Genomic DNA, 13,826 nt, shown 5'->3' with positions numbered 1-13,826 from the left:
CCGCTGCCACTGTCGTTGCTCTCAACTGCTGCTCCTGCTCCCGCTCTTCTTAGTTAACACCTTGGGTCTTCCGACTCTTCCCTTACACTCTTCTCCTCTTTCGATAGTATACTGTTAACTGTATACTAGTAATAGTATTTATATTTATTAGATTAATTTAATAGTATATTTTTATTTAAAAAAATTAAATAATTATATTTATTAATTATATTATATATTTTTATATTTTAGTGACTCACTTCGCTCAAGCGAGCGGTTGGGCGAGCGCTAGTGTCTCGGGCATTTTTGGACCTTAGCACATAGAGCTTTTTAAATCACTAGTCCGAACATAGAGGCTAGTAGTGTTTCCCGCATGGTTAGCTTAAATAGAAATAATTTGATGATATGGAAACTAATAATAAAAAGCTTTTTGTATTGTAAGGATCTGTATGGACCTTTGCAAGAGGATGGTATAAAGCCCGCAACTATAACAGATAATGAGTAAAAGAAGTTAGATCAAAAAGCAATCGGGTTTATTCAATAATGGCTCGATAAGAGTGTCTTTCACTATGTTTCTATTAAAAGTTTTGTACACTCCCTTTTGTAAAAGTTGGAAGGTCTCTATGAGAGAAAAATAATTGGCAACAAGGTTTTCTTAATAAAAAAACTTATTAACCTAAAATATAAAGATAGCGCTTCTATTACTGAGTATTTAAATAAAAAAATAAAGTATCAATAACTAGTTATCCTCTATGAAAATATCTCTTGATGATGAGTTGCACCCATTGTTACTTCTTAGTTCATTGCTAGAAAGTTAAGAGACACTAATGGTTTTCCTCAGAAATTCTACGCCAAATGGTATTGCTACCATAAGCTAAGTAACAAATAGTTTGTTAAATGAGGAGTTGAAAAGAAAGAATTCAGTAATATCTCAGATTAATTTATAGGCACTTGTCTCAAAAAATAGAGTAAGGTTCATGCATGGGTAAAAGCAAGTCAAGATCAAGAAAATATATTATTTACTACAATTATAGTAAGAAAGGATATTACAAAAATCAATACAAGCAACCTAAGAAAAGCAAGGAAAAGAGAAAAGAAGTGGAGCCTATAGAGTTAAAAGAGAATACCATAGCTACAGTGTAGGATGGTGACTATTTGATTTTATCTCCTGAGGATATTTTTTCTTGTATGTATCAAGATCTTGAGTAGGTAATTGACACAAGTGCTTCTTACCATGCTACAACACGGAGGGAGTTCTTTGCTACTACAAGTTTGAAAATTTTGGTGTTGTCAAGATAAGCAACTATGGCACAACAAACATCATCGGCATGGGGGATATCAATATAAAAACTAATCTTGGCTGTAAGTTAGCGCTTAAGGACGTGAGATATCTTGTTGACTTGAGACTAAATTTAATTTTAGTTGGAAGGCTAGATGATGAAGACTTTAATAGCAAATTTTATGAAGAGCAATGTAAGCTTAATAGATATTCTCTTATTATAGTTAGTGGGAAGAAAAATTATACTTTGTATAAATTATAGACCAAAGATTGTAGTGAGTAGTTGAATGATACAAAGAAAGACTTTAGTATGGATTTATAGCATAGGCGACTTAGACACATGAGTGAGAGGGTACATGTTTGAACCATTGTATTGATTGTTTGGTTGGTAAATAATATAGAGTTTCTTTTGCTAGTCCTATTTTGTCTAGAAAAATATATGCGTTGGATTGTGTTTATATAGATGTATGTGGTTTTTTAAGGACAAAATTTCTTGGTGGATTTAGTAATATTTTTAGTATCAATGGTATACTTTATTTTATCACTTTTATAGATAATTTTTCCAAGAAATTTTTGGCCTATGTTATGAAGACCAAAGATTAGGTTATTAATATTTTCAAAGAAAATTGAAAGAGAGATAGAAAGACAATTGAAATATATAAGATTAGATAATGATGGTAAGTACAGAAGATTGTTTGATGATTATTATAGGTCATATAACTAATATCCAACATAAGATGACAGTTCTTGGTTTGCCTCAACATAATACAATTATAGAGAGGATAAACCGCACCATCATATAAAAGATCATATGTAGGTTTTCATAAATCAAGCTGCCCAAAAAGTTTTGGGATGAGGCTTTAAGGACTGCAATTGATGTGATCAAATTGTCTCCAATAAGTATTGAGTGTTTGGTATTCATGCATTTGCACAAGTTTCAAACATTGAGATATCCAAGCTGGATAGTAAGATAAAATAATATATTTCTTAACTATTTACATGAACAGTTTGATTAAAACCTTTGGGATTCAAAAAAGAAAGAGATGTTTAGAAGTAGAGATATGGTCTTCTTTGATGATCAAACCCTTGGAGATTTGAAGAAGGAGGCACCAACCAAGACTTATGTAGAAGGATTAATACACTGTGACTCGATTACTCCTCTAGTATATCAGGGGGATAGGGGAGATGTGTAGGAAGATGGTGTATAGGCCGATATTGGTTTACTTGCAAGACATGTTGAGTAAGAAGACAACTTTCTACATAACCTCAATTGAGAAGATCTTCTAGACAACGCCAACCTTCCAAAAGATACTATATAGATGAGTATGCGATACTTACTGACCTTTGGGATTCAAAAAAGAAAGAGATGTTTAGAAGTAGAGATATGGTCTTTTTTGAGGATCAAACCCTTGGAGATTTGAAGGAGGCACCAACTAAGACTTATGTAGAAGGATTAATATACTGTGACTCGATTACTCCTCTAGTATATCAGGGGGATAGGGGATATGTGTAGGAAGATGGTGTAGAGGCCGATATTGGTTTACTTACAAGACATGTTGAGTAAGAAGATAACTTTCTACATAACCTCAATTGAGAAGATCTTCTAAATAATGCCAACCTTCCAAAAGATACTATATAGATAAGTATGCGATGCTTACTGACCTTTGGGATTCAAAAAAGAAAGAGATGTTTAGAAGTAGAGATATGGTCTTCTTTGAGGATCAAACCCTTGGAGATTTGAAGAAGGAGGCACCAACCAAGACTTATGTAGAAGGATTAATACACTGTGACTCGATTACTCCTCTAGTATATCAGGGGGATAGGGGAGATATGTAGGAAGATGGTGTAGAGGCCGATATTGGTTTACTTGTAAGACATGTTGAGTAAGAAGACAACTTTCTACATAACCTCAATTGAGAAGATCTTCTAGACAACGCTAACCTTCCAAAAGATACTATATAGATGAGTATGCGATGCTTACTGATGTAAGTGAACCAAAAGCTACCAAGAAGTAGTTGAAAGTGAGTAGAAAAAAAATGGTTAATTGCTATGCAGAAAGAGATTGATGCTCTATAGAAGAATCACACATATGATTTAGTATAGCTACCAAAGAGAATGAAGGCCTTGAAGAACAAGTAAGCTTTTAAGTTGAAGACTTAAATAATATTATCAACTAAAGTACAAAGCTAGATTAGTTTTGAAAGGCTCTAGTCAAAAGAAATATATTAATTTTAAAGAAATTTTTTCTCTTATTATTAAAATATCTTATATCCGTATTGCTCTTGGTATTACTGTTAGCCTGAACTTGAAGATTAAGTAGTTGGATGTAAAGAAGCTTTCCTTCATGATGATTTAAAGGAAAAAAATTATATGGAGCAAACATAATGCTTTAAAGTCAAAGATAAAGAAAATTTTGTCAATAAGTTGAGGAAGAGCTTGTATAGGCAGAAGCAAGATCCAAGATAGTGGTACAAAAAATTTAATTCATTTATGATTAAAAATGAGTATAAAAGAATGACTTTAGACCATTGTATGTATATCAAACAGTTTAGTGAAGATTTTATTATTCTCTTATTTTATATTGATGATATGTTTATCTTTGGAAAAGATATATATATAATTAACATGTTAAATAAAGAACTAAATGAGTCTTTTGTAATGTAAGACATGGGGTCAGCAAAGCAAATACTATATATACAGATTTCTCATAATATAAAAAATAAGAAGATTTGATTGCCATAGGAGAAATAAGAATGTATTAGATATGTTTAGTATGAGCAATGCAAAGCCAGTTGGTTATCCTCTTTCAGGTCATTTTAAGTTATGCTCAAAGTAGAGTCTATCAAGTGATAAGGAGAAGGAGAAAATACAAAAGATTCCTTATGATTCAACAATTGAAAGTTTAATATATGGTATGTATGAGTTCGGATATCACATATGTAGTGGATGTTGCTAGCAAATTTTTTGCAAATCTAAGCAAATGACACTAGGCAGCAGTGAAGTGAATTTCTTAGATATCTTAGAGGGAGCTCCAAAGTTTATTTAAGCTTTGGAGGTGGACCACTTGTGTTAATAGGTTACACAGATATAGATATAGCAAGAGATATTGATACGAGGAAGTCCACATCAAATTTTGTACTCACTTTTTTAAGAGGAGTTGCGTCATAGCAATCCAGATTATAAAAGTATATTGTCCTCTCCACCATAGAGGTAGAATATTGCTATTACAGATATTTGTAAAGAAATACTATGGATAAAAAAATTCTTACAAGAATTGGGGTTGAAATAGGAAAATTATATAGAGCACCATCCATTTGTCTAAGAACATAACTTTTTATTCTAAGTCAAACCATATAGATGTCAGATACTACTCACTAGATTCGAAATGTATTTGAAGAGAAGTAGTTACAACTTCAGAAAATTCACATAGATAACCGGGCAAACATATTAACAAAGACCTTACCAAAAAAAAGGTAGGAGATGTATGACGACTGGTCGACATGAGTTTGCATTGATGAGTCATGGAATAGCTTCTCTTATGGGTTGAAGGGGGAGGTTGTTAGGCACATGACCCATTTATTTAGCCCATAGTGTGCCTTAACAACTCACAACCCACATCAACCATTAAAACCTTTTTCTCTTTTAACCTAATTTTTTTTTCTTTTAACCAAGACTTATGGTGGCTAGGGCAGAAAAAGAGGGCTTGCGGCTATAGTGGATATGGCTAGGAGAAACCGTAATAGCCAATTTAGGGCAGAGAAACAAGAGAATAAAAAATCGGAAGAAGACAAGGGCCAAGTAATTCTTGTATCCATGTTATTTTCTTATGATTGTTGAGTAGATTTTGGGCAAGAGACTCTATATGTTTATTATTTTTATAGTGGATTTGCGTCCCTGGCTTATCTTGTGGTTTTTTCCCTTTGTGTTGAAGGGATTTTTCATGTAAATCTTAAAATTCTATATAATTATGATTTTCATTTAATTTTTTACTTTACGATCTACTCATATTTGGTCGTATACAAATTTTTTTTTTCTATCATAAAAACATATATGCAGGTACATTTCAAAAGAGACTTAAAAGGAAATGATTCATGATATATCCTCATCCATGCAAAGACATTAGATATATCCTTTTTCCGACCATGTAGATATGGTTATGATGTGGAGATTTGAAGGGTTGAAGAAGACCAAACTATGACCGTGAATGTGGAATTTCCGTATGTGATTGCAGGAGAGTAACTAAGGATTAGGTTTGCCATGCCACTCGACAAGGGTTTAACGGTCAAAAGCATTGAAATATCTATGGCAAGGCTGAGAAGGATCCATGCACCTTCTCCCCTCAATTTGACAAGCACTTACTCTGCATCTGATCTGAGATGAAGAATTGAGTTGAATCATCCAAACTTTGGCACACGTTCCACTTGATTTTCAAGTTCATGAACTGCTTGGGTTGTGTAAATTAGGTAGGATACGGGCAAAATTAGCTTAATCCTGCCAAAGTAATCTTATGAATATTGGTTAGAAATAACATCTATCATGTTCTGCTCTGATCCTTATTGTCACACTTCAAAATCAGCAAGAACGTTCGAATTGGATCGAAGGAGAGGCAGCCGTTCATCGTATGCATTATAACGAGTTCTAGATCTTGTTTAAGGAGCAAAATGACATCAATTATTGATCAATCATAGCTGCGGTCTGATCAAGGTGTAAAAGTTTTGTTGTGCTATATGATTTTGCTGCAAGTAGCTTCATGGCTTGGTGTCCTTATGCCAGGCATTGGTGTCCACTGTGGTCATTATAAATTGCTTTGAGCATGAGAAACTCCATCGCATCCCATTGGCCCAGCTTGTCAAATTGCATAAACTAGTTGTTTCAGCCCAGATTCTGCAAGTGCTGAGAAGGAATCAGTGATGGCACAGCTCCGATCTATGATTCATTTTCCAGCTGAGATTCTGTAGTTGTTGGATCAGAATGAATCGATGTTTATATGATCATATATATACCTAGATTCCCTTAAATAAAAACCAAGAATGGCGTATCTCTTTAACAATGATCATCTGATGCCCATTCTGAACCAAAAGATCTATCTACATATGGATGTCTCCGCAAACACTGCGAACCAGGAAAAACTTCAAATCTGACAGTGAAGAACACAGAGTTGATCATGTGAAAAGAAGAGGAAGGAAAAGAAATGCATGCAATGCACCAGGTTGACTTCTTGTCGCATCGTAAGGCACTGCATACTTGATCTGCAATTGCCCCCACACTGTAAGTTGACATCGAGTGGTTGTTCTGTGAGATGTGTTGGTCAACTCAGGACACAATTTAGGCTCTCCACTACGAAATCCTCCACAGCTTCTCTGACGCTGCATCACCATCTTGTAGGATCTATTGGCAGAATAACGAAGGAAACACACAGCATATTGTATTCCTGTTGCGTTTCTTTGCTGATAGCTGCGAAACATCCACATTGTTATCGTTTCCTTGATGAAAAAACTATGGCCAGCTTTCCTTAGTTTCAGCAAATAATAGCATGCAGATGCAGAAAGTGAGAGTTGACTAACTCTTCAACTTTCTCTGTCATAGCAGCTGATGTATGTCAAAAATGCTTTCTTATGGATTTTTGCTTCCACTGCCAGTTACAATAGCATCTCATTTAAAAGCTATTTTATGTATACCATCACCATGATAATTTGAGGGGACTAATCTATCATGCGATGACCAGTGTCGATACGATGAGTTCGCATAGGAACTATAATTCTTTTTTTGCAGAAATAATGTTCAGTCATTTTCATGTTAGTTGAGGAGATTGTTAATCAAACATTTCATATCTAACCTCCATAATTCAGTATTACATCTCACTGTCCCACCTGAATCCACCTTAGCCATTGCCATGAGCTTATGTAGAATTTGATGATGCTTCCTGTCACTGCTGCCGTCAACCATCAACATCATACAGCTTATATAGGCTCATGCAACTTTGAATCGTTTCTTTATATGATATAAAAATGAGGAAGCGGACAGCTTCCTTCAGCAAACAAGTTATTCAATTCATGCTTATGTTTAAGATAGGGCCACTTGGAACAATGAATACAGAAGGAAGAGTTGCAGCCGTAGCCAACAGTGTCTTTTTAACAGAAATCCTATGTTAGAAGATGGTATTCACGATCACTCATGTCAAGAAACCACGAACAAGGCATATACTCTTGTGAATCCGACACCCTGTATGCTTCTTCTTGGTCAGTACAAAATGGCTGACAATATCATGAAGTGAGAACCATTTGGATTTGAGAATGGAAGAGAAGAGCTTCACATTAAAAGAAAAAAACAAGGTTTTATCATTTCCAGTTACCTAATATAAATCCTGTCTTGCCTCAACGATGTTAAACAATCGAGTTTCTTTTTTATGAAGTGGATTGAAAATTCAGAATCTTGAGAGGCTAAATCCAAATCTCTTTTTCATAACAGAGTTATTGTCGTAAACATCTGCAAGTTTTGAAAGATGTGAAATTTTAGCCACGTAAATGTTCATTTAATTCCCTCCATTTGGAATCATAGTAAGCAATAACTGCTCAGGTTGCATGTGCCAAAAGTTAGCATGCACTTTACTTTATGCTTCTCCCTCCGCATAGGTGGGGTTATTGTTGTTAGCACACTAAAATTATGCTTCTGACATTTTCTAGTGTCATGAAGAAAGGACAGACTCATCTTTAGCGATCATGGATGAGTTGTATCAGTTCATCACAGACGGTCACTGTCATGATCAGGTCCTTCTGACTAAACAAAATTGCTCTGATCGAGATGTTTCTATTGGTTCTACAGATTTCAACAAGGATACATATTATATGCATCCTATACCACAATAAGCAATCAAGTCAACCTCGATTAATCGATTCTAGGTAGGAGCTTATTATTTAGGATTTACAAAAAAAAAGGTCAAAACAAGCAAATGATTCATCCAAAACAAAGGGAACCACTATGGTAACAGCAACCTTATATGTAAGCAGCACTGACCACTTCTTTCCTGTTCATCATGGATCGGTTCCTAGAAGAACTGCACTCAATTCTTATAGAATCGATGATCACCTGACTAGTTCTAATTAGGTATGATTTGGTTGAGGATTGATGCCATTAAATTCAAATTTCAGATGAGCAAAAGATTATGTGCAGATACAATGAAACATCTACTGTACATGCTCAACTCTTGACTCAAAGTAAATGTGGCACATCTTCTTTGATTGTCTGTATTTTTATCAGATTGTTAGTTTCTTAACAATTCATACGGACTGGAAGAACAGTCGGATTGAGTTCTTATGCACATTGTTTGAATCCAAGTAAATGTGGCACATCTTCCTTGATTGACTTCAAATTAATATTATTTTCAGGTTGTTAATTTCTTAAAAATGCGCTTGGACTGGAAGAACAGTTGGATTAAGTTCGTATGTACATCAAGATGAATCCTGAAACCAATTCTCTCTAAATTTGAACATGAATCTTCCATTTCTCTGAAGAAGTTATAGTTAATTAAATGACTTAAATGCACGCACTGAATTAGAGCAGAGCATGCAGTTAGTTCTCTTTTATCTTGACCCTAAATCTTAGTGTATTTTTTGCTCACAATGCTCTTGGAGGTCAAAAGGTTCAATTATTTTACATAACTAGGAAAATTTTCTTACCAATTTACTCATGATTGAAGGTTTTAAATAGTTGAATGATATATATGTGTGTGTGTGTGTGAAAAGAATACACACCAATGTTATATTAAAATATAGGAGACAGATAAGATTTTTCTTCCTATCTTACACATCAATGAATTATTCAGATTGCAAGATGGCTACCATCTACCATTCCAATAGGCAACCAATTGCATGCTTTCACAAGCATATATGTGATTTGATGTTACTGTCTGTTCCTCAAGCTTCCAACTTAAGCTTTTATTTTCACATGCGTTTCTGTTCTTTCGTTTTTATGCTTCTGTATTATGATGAAGGAATGTTCCCACATCATCTTTTATCAACCAAACTTGGAAGAGGAAAGTGGAAAGTGTTCTCATGTCAAAGCAAGAAATCCTGTTGGAAATCCACTTTCTGCCTTTGTTTGCAGCTTCTTTCTGGATATGTAGAATATATGTGAGATATAGCTGATCATATCATTCCAACCCAAACAAGAATAAAGGACTCTTCGTCTAAGTTTTTTAAAAGGAAAACAGTGAGAGCAATGCTTCCATTTGTGCAATTATCAGTGGCCATTATGTAAAACTGTAAATTTATAATCTCAACTCTTATTTCTGGTATCGGTTAAGGGCATCAACACTGTCGATGCGAAGTTGCCAAGGAGGTGGACGTCGAGGGCAGTGCTGTGGTCGTTGCATTGGAGGAAGAGTTGCTGCCCTGTTTCTGTCGCTGTGGGGTGAGAGCGCCGGGACTGGAAGGTGACTGCATCAATGTGGCTGTAGCTGCTGCGATCTAAGGGGGCGATCGTCGAGCAACGGGTTGAATGTGGCTGTAGCTACTGCGGAACTACTTGCTATGAATGCAAGAAGAGGAAAGCACCTTGAGACGAAACGAGTAAATCCGAAGACGAGGAGCAAACCGACGAAGACGAAGTGGCGAACCTTGCTTTGGTGACTCTCGTCAACGAGGTAAACAACTCAAACGAAACTCCTTTAGTTTATTTTAAAATCACATAATATTTTTCATGAGTTATTTTTAATTTAATTTAAAAAAAATTATATATATTTTTTTTAAATTGTATGTTTAATAATGAAAATATAAAAAATTAGGAATCATGCTTATCATTCTAGTAATTATGAAAATTACATGTTTATGATAAACAAAATAATTTTGATTAAAAATACCTTATGAAATATGATATCATGCCTAATAAATTTATTTTTCGAAATTAAGCATGATGATTTGAAGTAATGATTTGATGTCATGTTCAATAAGTTTATGTTTCGAATTTATGCATGATGATTCTTGAGATTTATGGATTATCGATTTTTACAATAATAAACGTGAACTTTTCAAGTTTTTTAAACTATGATGTATGTTTTCATACGAAAAAAATTTAACATGCTTATATAAAATCAATCACTTAAAATGTAACACATAAAAAGAAAAATATATTATTAGATTTAAAATCATGAATCTATTTATGTTTTGAATTTTGTGAACCATGAAATTGATTTTGATAGTTTGAATTTAATGGGTTTTATCGAAATCATGATCTTGATTTCTCGAGATTTATAACTTGAAATCATTAATGAATCAAGATCTCCTATTATGGGTTCTTGTATGATCTTATTGAGATTTATCCATATGAATCATTTTTTTTTTGAATTATAATTTTTATGATTCATAATGAATGAAGAGATTAATGAATGTATCTATATTTTTCTTTTTATGAATCTCTTGAAAATGATTTTGATTTGATGATTTGAATTTGAATGAGACTTATCTTGATTTTTCAAAATTTGTAACTTAAGATTTCTTACGCAAGAATCAAGATATTATAATATTTGATCTCCTATAATTTTTTTTTGATATTTATAAAAATAAAGGAGATTTGTTGAAATAAATCATGTCTTGTGGCATTCATGATTGGCATTCATGTATTTTTGTGATGACTTAACATTTACACTATTATGTTCTTCCCCTCTTCTTCTTGTTTACGATGACAAAAGAGGAAAGAAAATAGCTAGCATATCAAGAGAACTAAATTTGCTAGCTTGAATGATAAACTTAGACATCTTGATTTCTCGAATTTTAGACTTGATCTTTTATTTTTTATGATTGAAATATTGATGTAATGATTTGGAATCATACATTTTATATTTTGGAAATAAACATGATAATTTGGTATTATGCATGTTATACTTCAACTTATGATCATGATGCATGCAATGATGAAATGTTTATGATGAAAAATTATTTTGACATTCATGACTTGATTTTTCATCTTTGTTATTCATCCTTTGTCATGATTTGAAAATTATTGTAAAGGGAAAAAGAGATATAAAATTATATTTTTCTCTTCTTTTTTATAATGACAAAGGGGGAGATAGCTAGCTTGCACAAGTCAAGAGAAGCAAAAATTACAAACGTACATATCGTAAAAAGGGGCAAAACTTATTAGTTTGCTCATCTCAAAAGCGATAAATGCTATCTTGTAATCTCAAGCAAAAGTGCTATCTTACCTATCTAAAGAAGCAAAATATGCTAACTTGCACATCTAGAAACTTGTATATTTCAAGAAGCAAGAGTTGCTTTTTTTAACATCTCAAAACTGCTAGCTTGTATGTTCTAAAATGTTATAAAATTTACTAGCTTGTATGTTGTAAAACTTGCTATCTTGCTACCTTGTATATCTATGATGATAGCAAAATTGCATGATGATAAAACTGAAGATTATGTTTATTATGCAATGAGCTGAACTTGTATTTCCAAACATTTGAAAGTTACACTTCTTCATTTTTTTTATGATAAAGGGGGAAAGTATGATCATGTAATGCATGATGACGTGTTGCAAATATTCATGATAAAATTTACAACTTGAATTCAGCTTGAATTCAATGTTCTATCAATATGGTATCTCGATAGGGGGAGTTTGTTTAAACTCTAGGAGTTAAGGTTAACTCCGTCATTAATTGGTTGTCATCATAAAAAATGGGGAGATTGTTGAATCTCGGATTTTGATGATGAAACTAATTGATAAGTGTTTATGATTTGATTTACGTTTTGAGTGACGTAGGATGCTTCGATCAGGATGAGACAATTAAAGCAGGAAGAATCATATTATGCCAGAGGAAAACATGTCAGAAGATTGGACGTCGAGCCGGAGGATCAGTCAACATATCGACAAAAGGTTTCGGGCCATGGATTTGGGCATCAGACCAAGAAGAGCGGATATTTCACCAAGGATATTAGAGTTGTAGAGCCAACTGGTCGATTGGGCAATAGGCCGCAAGAGAGGACGATGCACTAAAGAATCGGACGAAGCGTCGAGAGACCAAAGTGATTAATGCTTAGTATTAATTATCTAGATCAAAGTGTGTTTTACATGTGCATGATTAACTACGATAACAAGGCATGAAGCAAAATGAAGTCCCAAAGTCAATGACATGATTTTGTTGGGAGTTCGAGAGTTCGTCGGAAGTTCTATCGAAACCAGTCGAGAAGTCTCGAAGTTTGCTAGAGAAGCTCATCGGAACTTGTCAAGAAGATCATCGTGAAGTCCAAGAGCTTGCCGGGAGTCCGTCGAAACATTACCGAGAGATCGTCGGAAGTTCGCTGGAAGATCGCTAGAAGCTCGCCAGAAGAAACCAAGACATAGGGACTTGTTTAGTTTAGCAAATATCTTAGATTTCGTAGTTAGCACGTAATTGGGTTTAGATTTGGGCCAACCTAATTAGAGGCCAACTAAGCCTATGTAAAGATTGTGTTGGGCCCAATGAGAGGCCCAAATAGTGTTCCAAGAAGTGACACCGTCGTGGCATAGTCTTCGAGATTATGTCAGGTGGTGGTACCACCAGTCTGGGCAGTTATACCACCCCTGGCAGGGTGCCAGGCAGTGGTACCATGCAGACTGGGTAGTGGTACCACCCAATGCAGTGTCAGTGTCAGACTAACACTAGCGGTGGTACCACTCGTGCCCGAGAAACCTGGGATGAGATATTTTTAGGCTTTAAGTTTAAATCAACTTAAAACCTATAAATACCCCTATCATCCCTAGTTAAGATACACAAGTATTGAGAGTGAAAAAGGAAAGAAACGTTGCTGCAATCTTGTGTAAACTCCTCTCAAAGTTCTAAGTATTAGAATAGGTTGAGAAAAGAGTAAGTGGGGGTGTAAGGGTTCTCTCCTAAACCTGGTAAAAGGAGAATCGAGTTGTAAAAGGTGGTTGGTCTTCGCCTATTGAAGGAAGACCGATAGTGGATGCTGGTGATCTCAACGGAAGAGGAATCGACGAAGTGGATGTAGGTCACGACGATTGAAACACTCTAAAATCTTGTTTGTATTTACTTCTTGCTATTTACCTTATTGCAAACTAAATTCCTCCTTCACTACGTTTCTGTACAATTTCAAGTTAATATCTTTCATCGGAAATGGATTTAATGGCAATAAAGTTTTTAACTGACGTAATTTTACTACTGCACTAATTCACCCCCCCCCCCCTAGTGCTGCTCTTGATCATAACATATTCCTCTCATAATACCAAAGGTGGATGATCTTCTATTGACACTTAATTGCCTTCATGAGGTTGTTTGTCATTCCTAGTGACCATTTGTGATAGATCTGGAACTTCTATACCTATAAGTTTAGTATCAAAGAATAGAGTACTCAAACTATGTATCCTTGGTGTCTCAAGTCTAAAAACCAAATACACAATTGGGATTATGGAATCATTATCTAACGATGGGGTATTATTAACCAACTAGCATTCGGTAAGCGAATCATTCAATATACTAATACTCTAATGAGCACTTGGACTATATCCCTAGTGTCCTCACATAAGCAGCTATAAGATCAACTATCTCCATCTATAATATAGATGGGTATATAGTACA

Source organism: Musa acuminata, chromosome BXJ1-9 (genome assembly GCF_036884655.1).
Source record: "Musa acuminata AAA Group cultivar baxijiao chromosome BXJ1-9, Cavendish_Baxijiao_AAA, whole genome shotgun sequence".
Lineage (NCBI taxonomy): Eukaryota > Viridiplantae > Streptophyta > Magnoliopsida > Zingiberales > Musaceae > Musa > Musa acuminata.
This window is presented reverse-complemented; position numbering follows the sequence as displayed.